Source organism: Ambystoma mexicanum, chromosome 1p, assembly GCF_040938575.1.
Source record: "Ambystoma mexicanum isolate Mex_15411 chromosome 1p, UKY_AmexF1_1, whole genome shotgun sequence".
Lineage (NCBI taxonomy): Eukaryota > Metazoa > Chordata > Amphibia > Caudata > Ambystomatidae > Ambystoma > Ambystoma mexicanum.
Window position 1 is genome coordinate 1,117,923,019 of NC_090921.1, and position 14,540 is coordinate 1,117,937,558.

The 14,540-nt window shown below is 45.6% G+C and overlaps 1 protein-coding gene across 2 annotated transcripts in view; it reads left to right on the top strand.

Moving 5' to 3' along the window:
- The window catches only part of LOC138449287 (zinc finger protein 282-like), a 685,501-nt gene that overhangs the window by 426,252 nt on the left and 244,709 nt on the right, over positions 1-14,540 (top strand). The window lies entirely within an intron of this gene.

Sequence of the window (14,540 nt, forward strand, 5' to 3'; positions counted from 1 at the left end):
TGCTCTTCCTCTTCCCATTATTTTGGGAAATACTGGAACCACTTGGGAGATTAGGACTAGAAGGACCTTAACATTGATATTCCTTTCAAATAAGCCAAACCTGCCAAAAACCAGGGAGACCCACAACAAAAGCCATTTTCTCAAATGTAATACAAGTAGTGGAAAGACCAGAGGGTTTTGATTGTCCCCCTTGGCATTACTAGACACTTTCCAGAGGAAAGAAGTCACTTTCCTTAGTAGTAGACGGAACACCTAGTAAGACAATGTTATTTAAAAAGTGTGGAACTTTATTGTGAAAGACCTCTTTTACTTTAACTGTTTTCCACATTGGAACTTTGTTCACATGAGCTAAAGAAGGCTACAGAGGAGCAGCCGAAAGGTAGTTATTTCTCCTGTAGCAGATTTTTTAGCATGTAGATTTTGAGGGTCAGAATAGGATTTTGGACACAGGACAGTTAACATTATTTTGGACCTTCTGACAATGACTGTCTCATTAGTTCGTTTTGTTAAGGCAGGGAAACCCCTTTATGATTTGAATACAAGCATTGGGCAAACAAACAACACTCTGTCTCATGTGACTGTACCTAGGTGTAGAGATGCAATGCTCATTAACAGGAATGATGATCTTAGGATAGGGAATACCAACATAAACACATTTCTGCAAGTTAAGTTGCACTTATTAGCAGGCGTTATTTCCCTGTCCATGTCTGGCATCTAACAAGGAAGAGCACCCATTTTTTAAAACGTGTTTATTGGTGAATTTTGCAGTTAGAGTACACATGTGTCAAGTTTACATCAGTCTTCATATGATTCAACCAATATACTGAAACCATACAATCCAAACAATAACCAATGCTTGTCAATTAAAGTTATGTGATGCTAGTTTCGGATCTGTGTCATAGATTGTCCTATTTGGGCCAGGTAAAAGTGCATTTGTGGCATTTCAGCAAGAGAAGTCAAGCTCCGTGTATACATCCAGAGTGTAGCTAGGATAGCAAAGCGGAGTTAAATAAAATCCGGAGGGAAAGTTCCTGGTGGCTTATCATCTGAAGGGTGTCAAGAAATCAGCGTCTGCTCCCCGTTCCGTCAAGCGCTATGTTAAAACTACAAGTTCCACAATTCCAACACACACGGAGCCGAAGCGTTTCCAGAGTGTCAGACAACGCTGGGGTTGCCGTGGAAACGTTGGTTGCCTGAGCACGTACGTGCACGATTACGGCATTGCAACATTCCCCGCACGGTCACGTGATTTGTTTAAATCTCTGCCCGGCATTCGGAACGGTGCTTCTGAATTTTCGGCTTTTGGAGCTCTCTACTGTGTTCTTGTCTGGCCTTGAATCTTTGACCCTGCTTTCGTCTCACGGACTGATCTTGAACAACCCTTGACCTCGTATTGGATTCCACCTGTTACTCGACCTCGGAACGAACGACCATAGTTTTGCCTGTCATTTTCCTGCATTTGGCGTCTTGGATCTTTTCTCCTGCATTTTTCTATCATTTGCTTACTAACATTTATCTCGGAACTCACTTGCGTCGGAAATCCTGTCACTCGGAACACTGTTCTTTGGACCTTCCACACGGAGCACATTTCTTTTGGAAGTCATCACAAGGAACTGGGATTATTCACGGACAATTTTCATTAGGCGTCCGCATGCCGGCGGGTATAGGTTTAGGTTGGATTGTCCTTGTTTTGGAACCAGACTCGTCGGACGGACTTCCTTTCATCTTCCCTTCCATTGCTAGAACATTATACGGACAAGCACCTAATCTGATCTCCTGGTTATCCTGGCCCTCCGCTCTGCCTGGCTTACTATCCTTGCCCAGAGGTATTCACTACGTGAGTACGTTGTTTGTTCTACATTTATTTTTCTTTGCTTGTGTCTATTTCATGAACTCAACTCCTGACATTGTGTTCTTTGTCTAGGTAGCTGTGTTCTGAATCATTATAATCTTCTGGGCAATTCCCCTTCCAAAATAGTTCCTTTGTACTATTGGGAGTTGCATTGTCTGGAAGGTTTCTACGGCTACACTACGTGATCAACCGAATTCTGGTATTACCAAGTTTGCGTGGGTGGTTTCTCACATATTCAGAAGCCGTATATCCTATTATGATGGAAGCTGTCGACGATCCGTTGGCAGCTTTGGTTCAGTTGGTTGCTGGTTTACGCGCAGATATGACTGCGGCTCATGATGCCACCCAGCGTCGGATCGACGCCCTTCAGGCCGGTTTGCAGGCAGGTGGTGGTGCTAGCGCCCCTCCTTCTGGTTCTGCCCTTGGAACAGGCGCTCCTCGACAAGAGAACGCGCCTGTTTACATGACGGCCCAGTTTCCCTTGGCCCCTCCGGAACGTTTCATGGGGGATCCTAAGACGTTCCGCACTTTCCTTAACCAATGTAGGCTGCATTTTCTGTGCCGTACTACTTCTTTCCCTGATGCCACCACCAAGGCGGCTTTTGTGTTATCCTACCTTGGGGGTACAGCAGCGGTCTGGGCAAATCCATTATTGGAACAAGGGAGCCATCTTTTGTACGATTGTGATGCTCTCATCTCCGCTATGTCCCGTGTCTTTGACACACGGTACAAATCCCAAGCCTCGGATTTGGAACTAGTCTCTTTACAACAGAAGGATTTGCCTTTGTTGTCCTACCTAGCCAAGTTTAACCAACTGGTGGCGGAGACGGATTGGCCTGAGGCAAAGAAAGGGGCTCTATTTTACAAAGGTCTTTCGGATTTTCTCAAGGATGTTTTGTCCACTGTCCCAGTGATTCCTACTGGTTTTTCAGAGTTGGTAGATCTAGTCCTTCAAGTCGATGCACGGAGGGCAGAACGCAAAGGGGAAAAGAATCTGGTTCCCTATCCTACGCCAGTAGCTGCTGATCAGAGCCATGCTATGCCTGAACCTATGCAGATAGGTACCCTCAGGGCTCCGCTCTCGTCTGAAGAAAGAGAGAATCGTAGGAAGAACAACTTATGCTATTACTGTGGCTCCTCAGAACATTTCCTGAGACAGTGCCCTAAGAAACCACGAAAACAGGGAAACTCCAAAGCTCGGCAATAGAGAGAGCCCCTTTGTCGAGTCCCTTGAATACGGGCTCTGATACCATGGTTTTGTTTCCCATTACTGTTGATGTTTTCGCTCCTTCCATGGTTTCTTGTACAGTGGATGCTATATTGGATTCAGGGGCCACTGGGAATTATGCTGACAGCCAGTTTGTTAAGAATCATGGTATTCCTCTGATTCCCAAGCCTTCTCCTGGACTGGTCAACGCCGTTGACGGCACAACTCTGTTATCTGGTCTGGTTACCGAACAAACGGTAGATCTTTTTATGACTACGTCCTCTGGTCATACCGAAACCATAGCCTTTGACGTCATTACAGCACCCCAGTTCAAGTTAATCCTTGGGTTGCCCTGGCTAAGGAAGCACAATCCGTTAGTGGATTGGGCTAAAGGGACGGTTTCTTTTCATTCTGAATACTGTGCTACGTCTTGTGGGACATCAGGATCCTCGTCTTTGGGACCCAGTACTCATCTCTTGGATTCCGCTCTGGTCATAGGAGACTTTAAGGACGTATTTGACAAGAGAGGGGCTGAGATCCTACCACCACATCGACAGTATGACTGTCCTATTGATTTGGTTCCTAATGCTGTTGTACCCTCCTGTCGTGTCTATTCCTTGACCCGCAAGGAGGACTTAGTGCTCAAGGAGTATCTGGACAGGTCTTTGGCTTCTGGCTTTATCAGGCCATCACGTTCTCCGGCGGCATCGCCCCTTTTCTTTGTTCCAAAGAAAGAAGGCGATTTGCGCCCTTGCATCGACTACCCTGCATTGAACGCTGTCACCATCCGTAACCAATATCCAATTCCGCTTATCTCGGTTCTTCTAGACCAATTGGGTTCTTCTACCATCTTCACTAAGTTGGATTTGCGGGGCGCTTATAATCTGGTCAGAATGCGGAATGGTGACGAGTGGAAGACGGCGTTTAAAACCAAGTACGGTCTGTATGAGTATTTAGTCATGCCTTTTGGTTTGAGCAATGCCCCGGCTACGTTTCAGTATTTTATTAATGATGTTTTCAGTGATTTACTCGACCGCTATGTCTTGTATATCTTGACGATATTCTGATCTACTCCCCGGACTATGATACTCATGTACAACACGTCTCCACGGTGCTACAAAGGCTCCGAGACAACCATCTCTATGCTAAACTAGAGAAGTGTATCTTTCATGCCCAGCATGTGGAATTCCTGGGATACAATATCACGAACCAGGGAGTCGGTATGAGTGATTCCAAAGTAAGGGCTGTACTGGACTGGCCTGCTCCTACGTCTATCAAATCCTTGCAGTCCTTTTTAGGGTTTGGGAACTTTTCTAGACGCTTTATATGCTCCTTCTCTGCCATTGTTGCCCCTTTGACTACCCTTACCAGCCCTAAGAATGGGTTCAAGTGGACAGAGGAAGCACAAAAAGCTTTTGACAATCTCAAAACAGCGTTCACCTCCGCACCAGTCCTCCACCATCCCAAGTCTATGCAACCATTCTACGTGGAGGCCGATGCTTCGGATCAAGCGGTTGGGGCGGTGTTGTCTTAGTATTGCAAAGACACAGGTTTCCTTCATCCTGTGGCATTTCATTCCAGGAAGCTTACCAAATATGAAGCTAACTACACTGTCACCGAACGTGAACTATTGTCTGTGCGTGATGCTTTCAAGGTATGGCGACATCATCTTCTGGGTACTGCTGTTCCAGTACAAGTTTACACTGACCATCGCAATCTTCTTGCCATGCAGTCAGTGAAATGCACCACAGCCAGGCATGCCAGGTGGCACGAATTCTTTTCACAATTCAATTTCCAGATTACGTATCGTCCCGGGGCTCTACATTCCAAGGCAGACGCACTTTCAAGGAGGTATGGGGATGACTCCTCTCCCAAGGAATTTGGTGGAATGTTGTTACCTAATCAGGTTATATGCTCCTGTACTTTGAAGCCTTCATTAAAGGAATCCTTTAGAGAATGGGTTTCGGGGAATCCTCCGGAGATTGAGAGTTTCAATATGACCATAATTAACTCCATGCCTTATGTCAAAGGTCGTCTGTATCTCCCAGATGTCGACTCCAGACAAACAGCGTTACGTTGGGGTCATGATTCTTTGGTTTCAGCCCATTCTGGTTTGCGCAAGACTCTGGAACAGCTCAAGAGATGGTGCTGGTGGCCTTCAATGCAGAAAGATGTCTCGGAGTACATCTCTACCTGCGCCATTTGTGCCCAGTGTAAGTCCACAACCATGAAACCCATGGGTTTATTGTGTCCCCTTCCGGTCCCAAGCAAACCATGTACCATGATAGCTATGGATTTCATCACAGAACTCCCTCCCGTTCAGGGTTTTGACGCCATATGGGTGGTGATCGATTCTTTTTCCAAACTGGCCGTGTTTGTTCCTTGCCAAGGTTTGCCTACGGCGCCGGTTCTGGCGGACTTGTTTCTTCGCCATGTTTTCCGCTGTTTCGGCCTTCAAGATATCATAATATCCGATAGAGGCTCGTAGTTCACCTCGCGTTTCTGGAAGCATCTTACTACGTCCCCGGGTGTTGATGCGAGGTACTCCACTGCGTATCATCCGGAAATGGACGGTCAGACGGAACGTTTAAACGCCACACTTGAGCAGTATTTACGTTGTCTAACCATGCAGCATCAAGAGTCCTGGTTGTCGGTATTAGTGACAGCCGAATTTGCGTACAACAATTCAGTTCACACTTCCACAGGTACTTCTCCTTTCTTTGCCTTGTATGGTTACCATCCACGTTCTTTGCCATTGGATCTTCCAGTTTTGTCAGACAATCCCGCGGTCCAAGACAGTCTCAGGGATATTGCTTCTCTACATCAACAGGTGCATTCCCGTCTGAAGGAAGCCCAGGACCGTTCTAAGGAGTACGCCGACCGACATAGGTCTCCTGCGCCCGATTACCACCCGGGTATGTTGGTCTGGCTTTCCACCAAACCCCTCTGTATTCCCATGAGGAGTTGTTTGAAACCCAAATATGTCGGTCCTTATCGTGTCAAGGATATAATAAATCAGTCTGCAGTGAGACTTGAACTACCGGATAACTGGAAGATCCATCCGGTTTTTCATGTATCTCTTTTGAAGCCCTGTTCGGAGGGGACCAGGCTCCCCGTTCGTCCGCCTCCGGTCAAAGTACAGGGTGAGGAGGAGTATGAGGTGAAGGCTATTCTTGCTTCTAAGGTTTCCCGAGGTGTTCGGTATTTCCTTATTGACTGGAAGGGTTATGGTCCCGAGGATCGTACTTGGGAGTCTGAATCCAATTTACATGCTCCGGTTCTTTTGGCTCGGTTCTTGGCCTCTCGGGGGGTGAGGGCATCTTTGGGGGAGGATACTGTCAAGAAATCAGCGTCTGGTCCCCGATCCGTCAAGCGTTATGTTAAAACTACAAGTTCCACAATTCCAACACACACAGAGCCGAAGCGTTTCCAGAGTGTCAGACAACGCTGGGGTTGCCGTGGAAACATTGGTTGCCTGAGCACGTACGTGCACGATTACGGCATTGCAACGTTCCCCGCACGGTCACGTGATTTGTTTAAATCTCCGCCCGGCATTCGGAACGGTGCTTCTGAATTTTCGGCTTTTGGAGCTCTCTACTGTATTCTTGTCTGGCCTTGAATCTTTGACCCTGCTTTCGTCTCACGGACTGATCTTGAACAACCCTTGACCTCGTATTGGATTCCACCTGTTACTCGACCTCGGAACAAACGACCATAGTTTTGCCTGTCATTTTCCTGCATTTGGCGTCTCTGATCTTTTCTCCTGCATTTTTCTATCATTTGCTTGCTAACATTTATCTCGGAACTCACTTGCTTCGGAAATCCTGTCACTCGGAACACTGTTCTTTGGACCTTCCACACGGAGCACATTTCTTTTGGAACTCATCACAACGAACTGGGATTATTCACGGACATTTTTCATTAGGCGTCCGCGTGCCGGTGGGTATAGGTTTAGGTTGGATTGTCCTTGTTTTGGAACCAGACTCGTCGGATGGACTTCCTTTCATCTTCCCTTCCATTGCTAGAACATTATACGGACAAGCACCTAATCTGATCTCCTGGTTATCCTGGCCCTCCGCTCTGCCTGGCTTACTATCCTTGCCCAGAGGTATTCACTACGTGAGTACGTTGTTTGTTCTACATTTATTTTTCTTTGCTTGTGTCTATTTCATGAACTCAACTCCTGACATTGTGTTCTTTGTCTAGGTAGCTGTGTTCCGAATCATTATAATCTTCTGGGCAATTCCCCTTCCAAAATAGTTCCTTTGTACTATTGGGAGTTGCATTGTCTGGAAGGTTTCTACGGCTACACTACGCGCTCAACCGAATTCTGGTATTACCAAGTTTGCGTGGGTGGTTTCTCACAAAGGGTAAGAGATGGAGATAACAAGTACTTTTCAGCCATCAAAGTTAAGTGCAACATCTCCCCCATGCGTGTCTATTATCCCCACCCCCGCCCCATGCAGTGGTCTCAGCATCACACCCACGTATGAATTCCCTGTACCATACATCAAACTGTGGGCCCTTACATGACTTCCAGGTCATTGTTATGGATCTCTTTGCCATTATGCATGCTAACTCCATACATTTATTGCCACGTGTATGCTTTCTGAGCCTGGAGTATATGCCCAGTAGACATTCAAGTGTATTCCATTGAAATCTTTTGATCCCAGCTCCCTCACAGATCTGTTTAATTCAGAACCAGAAATGCTGTCTCACCACACGCTCTCAGAACATGTGCATTAGGTGAGCGTAGTCTTGGCCACATCGGGGTCAGTTAGAAGAGGCATCTTTTTTTAATTTGGCCACTCTAGAGGGGTTCATGTATGTGCAATGAAGCACATTCATCTGTATAAGCCTGAATCTGGCATCGCGTGATACATTTTTAACAAAGCCCAAAGCCAGTCCCGGTCTGTAATTTCTAGCCCCAAATCAACCTCCCAGCGCGCCTTCAATTTAGTGAGCGTAATGCTTGTACCGTCAAGTAGACATTTATACAACCTTGAGACAGGCCTCCTACCATCTTCTAGTTCATACATTAATGCCAGGAAGGGGTTCGACTTTGGCTCAGTAGTCCACTCACGCCAATTATGCTTGGCGACCCTTCCTACTCTCATGTACCCTAGCAACTGCCCACCCGGTAATCCCTCCGCTTGCATAAGGTCAGTCAGTTCTCTAAATGTTCTGCTCTTGCACATATCACCCTAGGTAGCTATGCCAACCCGTTCCCAGCACTGCACAGCCGCTAGTTCATTGAAATTATTACATGTATCAGCCAGGATTGGGATGTTGGGGGAGTAGGGGTGTTGGAGTATCTTGAGTGTTTTGGACCAAGTCTGTCTACCCACACGTAGTGCTAATGGTTGCGTTTCGTTCCAGTTTTCCTGGTGACCATAGGGCCTCTCTGAGCCTGGCAGGGCTTATCAACGTGTTAAGTAGCTCATGCTTGGATGTGAGATCATCTGATAGCCATTTCGTGATGAAACTTAATTGGGCTGCTAGATAGTAATATTCCAGCCCCGGTAGTTGAACCCCTCCCTCCTCATAGGGGAGAGACAAGGCAGTGATCCCCAATCTGTGCCTTTTCATCCCCCACAAAAAATCTCGAAGTGTACTTTCCAGTAGTCGCAAGAAGGGAGCTTCTATGTAGAAGAGGACATTAATGAAGCTATATAAAAACCTGGGGAGGATAATCATTTTAGTAATAGCTACCATGCCCATGAGGAAGAGGGGCAGTCGCGACCAGAATATCATTGATTTCTTTACACCTTCCGCTACCCTTTGTGTATTGAGCATGTGCGTTTCTCAGGGTGGTGTGTAATTTGTATGCCCAAATATCTAAAAGAGTGTGGTTCCCATTTCAGGTCCCAGTCAGGTAAGGCGGCCATGTCTAACCCACGTAGCCCTGCCAGAGGCAAAAGGCATGACTTTAGCTTGTTGAAGGAGATTCCTGACATTCTGGCAAAGTCGTCCAGCACCTCCAATATTATAGGTAGGTTGTGTTGCGGTTGACACAAGTATAATAGTACGTCATCTGCATATAGAGAGACCAGGTGTGTAGAGCCCTGGATGTTGATTCCCGGTGCCAAGTACTCCTGTCTCAGGTATACAGATATTGGCTCCAAAGCTCGAGTCCCTCTATGTATGACCCAGTGTCCCGATATTTGACGCCCAGAACGTACTCTGGCTGTGGGGGAGGTGTACAGTAATTCAACCAAGCGAGTAAAGTTTGCACCAAACCCGAAGCCCTGTAATGCTACATATATCCACTCCCAATACACTGAGTCGAAAACCATAATAGCATTTAACGATGTCACCACATAGTGTTCAGTACAGGTACTGGTCTGGTCAATAATGTGTTGTAGTCTTCGCAAGTTCAAAGTAGTGTAACGACCTGGCACACACCCACTCTGGTGAGATTGTATCAATGTTGTAATACTCCAACGAAGACGTACAGCCAGCATAGTAGTAAGCAACTTTACTTCGTAGTTTAACATAGCCAGTGGGCGATATTAATTGCATACTTCAGCAGGCTTTCCGGGTTTGAGTATGGGGACCACCAATGTTTCTTGCATAGTGCTCTGGAGTGAACAAGTGTCAAAGGCTTCTTCAAAGACTTTTAAGAGAATTGGAGCCAGGGTGAATTGGTAAGTTTTGTAAAATTCGCCGGGAGTCCATCGCTTCCTGGCATCTTGCCTGACGCAAGAGAAGTTATTGCTTCGCCCAATTCCTGTAATGTGAAAGCTTGGTCTAAGTGGTCCCGCTGCCTATTGGTGAGCTTCGGAAGTTGGATTGTTGCAAAGGCCTCATCAATTTCTAGAGGAGGTATTTGTGTGTCGTGGCTATACAGTTTGGCATAATAAGTAGCAAACATTTTGTTAATTGATGCCTGTGCTCTCCAGGGGGCCCCGCATTCATCAGTAATTTAGGATGTTCCCGGCTACATAGCCAAGCTAATAATTTTCCAGACTTATCTCCTTCTGTGTGTATTTGGGCTGTCTGGGCATCGTGGTCAAACCTTGACAATTTCTCCCATGCAGCTTGACATTTAGATCTGATCTCCTTAAATTCTCCCTCAGGGAATAACACACCCAAACCCAGCCTATCCAGCTCATTCGCTTTGGCCTCAAGGGCCTCCAGTTCCCCTCTCAGCTTTTTACAGATTCCCCCAGCAATAATCTGGCCCCTAGTTACAACTTTCAAAGTTTCCCAAATAGTTCCCCAGCTATTCACACTATTAATGTTAGCCTTCAAAAAGGAACTCAGCATGACCTTAAGTTGTTCTCTAAAGGCGATGTCCAATAGTGCATTTGTGGGCATGCACCATGCTGGGATGGGGGCTTGAGGTGTTCCCTGGTCCCAAAAGATTATCAGTGGGGAGTGGTCAGATATTGCGACCCAAGAATTCGGCACCAACGAATTCAGATAGTTGGCCAGAACCGACAAAGACATAGTCTATCCTGTTGTACAATTTATGTGGCGATGAATACAAGGAATACTCTCTGACCCCAGGGTGAAGTCCCCTCCAGACGTCCACAAGATCTAAGTCAGCGATCTCTGTGTTTAGTGTTGCAGTTGCTGGGGACTGGCCACTCTTGGGAAGTGTGGACCTATCTAGCACTGCATTTCGTACACAATTGAAGTCCCCTCCCTATATAACAAAGGCATCCCTTTGTAAGGCAATTTGTGTGCACAGTATCTGTATGTGTGTTGGTTTTGTGTAGTTGGGGAAGTAATAGTTCACAATGGATAGTTCTTTACTGCCAAGGTAGCCCCACAATATTATATATCGGCCCCCACATCTTTATCAAAGGTCAATAAACGAAATGGGAGAGAGTCATCGATCCATATAAGCACCCCTCTTGCAAACCTAGAGTATGAGGCCCTGTACACAGTCCCACCCAAGCAGTTCACTACTAATTCCTGTTCCTCAGCCATCAAGTGGGTTTCTTTCCTGAAGGAGGGCTATAGATACCTTTTTGCGCTGGAGGTATGATTTAACCTGTTTTCTGCAAATGTAAGTACCAAGAACCCTCACATTCTATGTCAAAAGTTTAATGTGCGTCATGATCTGTTAGTGTGGTCATTTTATGGCCATGGGGCTAAACAGCCCAAACCCGTCTCACACCTAGCAAAACACACGTGACCATGTCACTTCTGCATTGGGCACATACAGTGCTGCTCAATTTATGTTGTTTAAGGGAAGTTCGTCTGACCCAAGCTTCTGCGTGTGACATGAAGAGCAAAGCGAGCATCGTTGTGCAATTCAGATATAATAAACAAAACATAAACAAGTCCCCAAAAGGGGGTTGCAAGCAGTGTCCAATGGGTCTATCTCGATCGGACAAACCAGTGCCTAACCAAGACAGTGTTGTTTTCAGGCACCAGTTCAAAAGGCCAATAACAGGGTCGTATCAGCGATCAATATGGATTGGGGTAGTTCAGTCGTCACTCAGTGGACGTCCTCGCCCACTCTGACCAGATAGCGGCAATTTCCACAGTAAGTAGCTGAAATCATCCCAAATCCACTCTCAAGGTTACTGTTCTGTCGTTCGGTTGTTATTCAAGTCAGGGATTTATGAGAGCAGCGGGTGTATTAACAGGTCCGCCCTCAGTCTCCTCTGATAGTCGTCGTATAGTAGGGTGGTTCAGTGTTTGTTGACGTCCACCTGTGGGCAGGGTGCCAGCTCCCTCGTCTTGATTCGGGATGTTATTTTGGGTCTCTATATTATTGTGCTCCATCCACATGGCCACGGCTTCTGGGCTTTCGAAGCTCCATGCCTTCTGAGCCTTCTGAAGTGTCCCTGCATCAACCAGTGGACTGATCAGCTCTCTCCTGTGCTACCTTGCTGCAGCCGTTGCTGTTCTGAGTGCATTCTTGGAACTTCGTGGATCTTCAGCTTATGGAATAAGACGCATGCTTCTGCATTTACAGCCTTCTTGCATGAAACAAAGCTGTGCTGTGCCTGCTCCTTTGTTCGTCCATTAAACATCACCTGTTGCCACCTGACCATCGTAACTCCTGTTGCAACACTCCTTCTTTAATCACTGGAGGTTTCCTGAGTTGGTCTGTCCCGCAGATGTCTTTATTTCCCTCTGCTTGGGTGTTCTACTGCTGTAATTGATTCCTAAGTACAGAGACCGACTGAAACTAAACCCCAAAGCCGAAAGTGACCTCTGCACCAGCCACCCCTGGGCCTTCCTCTGCGGGATAAAATACAGAAAATAGTGTCCCCAACGGATTTGGGTATACCAGCAGTGCTCTCTGGAAGAATTGAAGTCTGGGAGGTAAGATTACATACCTATTTCCCTCCCTCCCCCCTGTTCTCCTTATGGTTACATGGGTGTAAAGGCTTGTCCCGAAATCACTCTTTCCTGGCTTCGTTTAGTGGAGGCCTGGTCAGGGATCCCTTCCAGGACTGGTATTGAGTGATTCTATTTTCCTTAACTTTAACTCACTTTTTTTTGGGGGAAAACTTTATTTATATTTTTCAAATAAAATGTGTAACAAGATCAACAATAGGTAGCAATTCTCAAAGTCCTGACATCAATATTAACAATTTACAAATCCATTAATGAGTCAAATTAGCAATTCCTAAAAAGATTATAAAATCTAAGTACATTAACAAAAAATATGAATACCCTACTGCTGATAACCCTCTGTACACAATCAGCAAATATGTATAAGAACTAAGACCAAGGAAATAAAGAGGGAAATAACATACAAAGAAGAAAAAAAAGGAAAAACAAAAAGGAAAGAGAAAGAGGAAAAAAAGAAAGAAATCCACAAGACAAACCAAACACCCACACAAAACACACACATAGCATGTCTTGTATTTATCTCAACCCGCATAAACATGCGCATCAAGATTTCATTCACCGAATCCGATTTTATGAGCCATACAAATCATTAAAGGGTGTCCAGATATCCAAATAAACCTCCTCCTGATTTCTTCTGTAATACTTCAAAATCTGACAACAGCTACATAGCATTAACCCAATACTCCACCTGTGACTGTTTCCTGGTTTTCCACAATCTTAAAATGTGTTTCACTGCCACTATTACAGCCTTGTTAATCCAACATCTATACCTTTTAGCAGTTACACATCTTCCTCTATCTGATAACTAACTTTTTGACTTAGTGATCATAACCACTGACACTGCCAATCTCTTTATAAACCTATCTGAAAGGTATCTATTTTGGAACTCGTGACTTTTGGGCACAAGGCCCCAAACTGTCTTAGGGTTGGACTTTATACAAGCTAGGGAAGCTGTCCTGTGATTTTTTCTGAAGTACTATTTCGATTTGTAATTCATCCGAGTACTTACCAGTGTTGCACTGCCATTGAATCAAATGCTATTCTGTTTCTTATAAAGGTGGATGTATATATATCTGATTTAAATCAGTTGCTGCGACTAAATTTGACTGAAGTTATACTTATACTTGCCTAACTGGAATCCTTGGTGTTGCTCTGTGTGGACTCATTTTAGCCCCAGACCACTCTCACACCCTTTTTGAGACTAAACCGACGTTCTGCTACTTTACCTTAATTGGGTTCTGCTAAACTCTGTGTCCTGTTCGCCATAGCATAGTTGCCACCCAAAATCCTGCCCTTGGGGACTGAGTTTGGAAAGCCATCTTAACACATTGATGCCAGTGGTGGTCTAAAGTCTTTGGCACTCAGTGTAGATTCACTGGAGTGATCCCATAGTTCTTGTTAAACAGAACTCTAAAGTTTTCGAAGTTGTAGGCCTGTAAAAGTTACATAACCTATATTACAGCATGGAGACGTACATAAGAACTGCTCTTGTTTAATATTATTGAATATTTTTTTTTAAGTGTTAGGATGAAACATTCATTGGGCTGCACCTTCTGACCAACAAATAAACTACCTAAAATCTAAGATCTGGGATTGGAATAAAAATCTTAAGTAATGGACTGCAAAGATGCTTTCAATGGAATACAAAAAATAGGCCCCAGTATTTGGCGTAAGACCACCTTAAATTGTTTGCTTTCTGAACAGAGAAAAATGAAAGAATTTTATGAGGGGTTGTGAGGAGGAAGCAGTGTATCACAAGGAGGGGGGGCTGCAGCGTTGATAATAGACAGGTCTGCGGGGCTGCTGGACACTTGGTACAAAAAGCCATAGACAGGGAGCACAGCGTGCAGCAAGCTGCCAAAACGGGAAGCATGTAGGAATCAGGAGGGGGTGTGGCAGAACGGCAAGGGAGTGGGTAAAGTAGGAAGAGGTGGGGGACCTAGGTGGTGTCGGCCATTGGTGGACGCCAACATGGGAGCACCTGGACATATATGGAGTTGCCCCTGAACCAAAAGGGCAAGTGATTGGGAGAGGGAAGGGGGTTGATCCACAGGTTGTTGTGCAGTAACAACGACCCAACCATTACCCCGTCCACAGGGTTTGCATAGTATAAGGATGTGCTGAAAATAAAAATACCACATGTGAAACCGCACTGCTGCA